This window comes from Ursus americanus, chromosome 21 (genome assembly GCF_024610735.1).
Source record: "Ursus americanus isolate L20-20 chromosome 21, mUrsAme1.1.p, whole genome shotgun sequence".
In the NCBI taxonomy this organism is placed as follows: Eukaryota; Metazoa; Chordata; class Mammalia; order Carnivora; family Ursidae; genus Ursus; species Ursus americanus.
In genome coordinates this window covers 11,615,262-11,617,877 of record NC_142147.1, presented here as the reverse complement: position 1 = coordinate 11,617,877, position 2,616 = coordinate 11,615,262, and the positions used below count along the sequence as shown (strand labels likewise).

General features: G+C 40.8%; 1 protein-coding gene across 4 annotated transcripts in view; it reads right to left on the bottom strand.

Moving 5' to 3' along the window:
* The window catches only part of FTO (FTO alpha-ketoglutarate dependent dioxygenase), a 369,186-nt gene that overhangs the window by 126,631 nt on the left and 239,939 nt on the right, over positions 1-2,616 (bottom strand). The window lies entirely within an intron of this gene.

Here is a 2,616-nt window from a genome sequence, read left to right as displayed (position 1 = left end):
CTGTAAGACAAGACAGCAAAGGGTACAGTACACCTGAGCAGTGCTGAGTAACAGCTACTTCAATGATTCGTTATTTTCTGTGGCACTTAAATAATGAAGATTGGGAATCCTTTTTCCATTATAGAAACAGACTACATTCAAATTGCATCTTGAGAATTGATACCAAACATCCTTTGGGGATAAATTCACTGCAATTTGAAGTCTGGGAAGGCAACCAAGATATATAATGGAAAGAACATGGACACATTTAACATGTGCTAAAACAAGAGATGAAGAAAAAAAAAACAACTTTAAAATCCAAGCCAATGAAAAGGGTTTCAAATTATGCTGAGAAGACATCTTTCTCACCAGCAATCTACAGAAACAACTAATAAATGAAAAGAAAACATTTGTTGTGTTCTGGTTCCCTTAAACATAACTCTTACACAAGGTGTGGACGGGGGGGGAGGGGTTTGGCAAACTATGGCCCATGAGCCAAATCCTGCCACCTGCTTTAGTAAATAAAGTTTTATTGGAACACGGCTACACCTACTCATTTACATATCGTCTATGGCAGCTTTCGCCCTATAAGAGCAGAGCAGTTGTGACAGAGATTGTGTGGCCCACAGGGCCTAAAATATTTACTGTCTGCCCCTTTCCAGAAAAAGCTTGCCAGCCCTTGGTCTTGACGAAGACCTACCATGACCCATGTGCCGGGGAACTCAACCAATTCTAAGTAATTCATCCTTATGAAAACTGGTTTAAAGTTTAAATTTTAAGAAATATACTTTGTTTTATATCCTGGCAGGGTTTAGTTTTCACAGCAGTGATCAAAAGCCTAGCAATGAGTTGGCAGGATTATCAGGAACAACTGAGGAATTTTAGCAATCTGCTTGAAGTTCCTTGCTGAAAGCTCTACTTTCCAAGGTAAGAGCCACTGATCTCACAGAGACATAAATCCAAAACTGGTACCGTGGCTTTAGAAGCAACAGTCCCAGGTTCGAGTCCCACCTCCTATAACTACTTACAAAATATTCAGTGGCAACCATCACTTTAGCTTTGGGAAGGCCAGTTTCCTCCCTGGGAAGGTAAGGATATACTCTACCTCTGTGAATTACGGAGAAGGAGATGGAAGGTTACAGTAGATGCGAGACACTTAATGCAAGGTCTGACTCTAAACGGGAGCATATAAAAGGCATTATTTCTGGATTTGCAGGCTAAACTTTTAAGAGTCCTTCCTTTTTACGCATTACCCTCACCTCATCCAAATATCTGTCATCTTTTTTTTTTTAAGATTTCATTTATTTGAGAGAGAGAGTGTGTGAGCATGTGTGTATGTGAGAGAGAGAGAGAGAGAGAGAGAGAGAGAGAGAGAGATCACGAGCAGGGGGAGGGTAGAGGGAGGAGCAGACTCCTTGCTGAGCAGGGAGCCCTATGCAGGACTCAATCCCAGGACCCTGGGATCATGACCTGAGCCAAAGGCAGACACTTAACTGATCGAGCCACCCAGGAGCCCCAAATATCTGTCATTTTAAGAATCTTTTTACTATACTGTCCTGGCCATTGGTGTATGAATTCCGAGTACCACAGAGAAGGATCTTTGTTTTCCTCTGATTTTGCCTTTTGAAAGCCCAAATCTCTGGCATCCTCTCCGCTGCCCCCATCCCAGAGATCTTCCAAATTTGGACTCTTCTTTTATATATACCCCTAGAATAACTGACTACCAGACAGGCTCTCACATAGGCTCACTTGCTGAGGTCACCACCATATTCCCCATGCAATCCACATCAAACGAAGTCAAACAATCTAAGACCCAATAGTAACTCAAAATATATAAAACACTAAGTCCAGGCAAGATTTGGAGAAGAGCGCTTACTGCTCATGCTAGAAGATACAGAGGCAGAAATATGGAGAAAGAATTAGTTCTGGATCTGAAATGCGCACAAGCAGTGATTAGGTAACAAGGTTTACCTGTGTCACTGTGGTATCATTCAGATTTTCAAATACCCATAACAAGAATGAATGTGCATTTGAAGGGCCTCTGGGAGTAAGTCAGGGTAGGCTTGTGAATATATTGCTTAAAAATACCTAAAACTGTCATGCATTTCGTTATTTAAAAAAATGCAACACAGGGAAGCCTGGGTGGCTCAGTCGGTTAAGCATTTGACTTCAGCTCAGGTCATGATCTCAGGGTCCTGGGACTGAGTTCCAAGTCGGGCTCCCTGCTCAGCAGGGAGTCTGCTTCTCCCTCTCCCTCCCCCCTCACTCCGTCATGCTCTCTCTCTCTCTGTTGCTCCAATAAATAAATAAAATCTTTTTTTTTTAAAAATGCAACACAGGTTAGTCTTGGTTTAGTTTTGAAGAAAACGCCAGTTTTTCTTACTCGATTTGAGGGTACGAAAATAAATCTCCCAGGATTTAAAAACATATTCTATACTTGATACTCTATACATATCCTATGCATTTCATATATAAAGACTAATACTTCTTTCATTTTCTCAGTGGGCAGAGAAGAGACATTATTTCTCATTTTGAACTTTGCTGTAAATTAAAGTAATTCAATTTCGGTTTTCAAATTCAATTTTCAAAGCAGCTTAAACAAAGCTTATGAATACTGAAAATAATGTGGGCCACCAT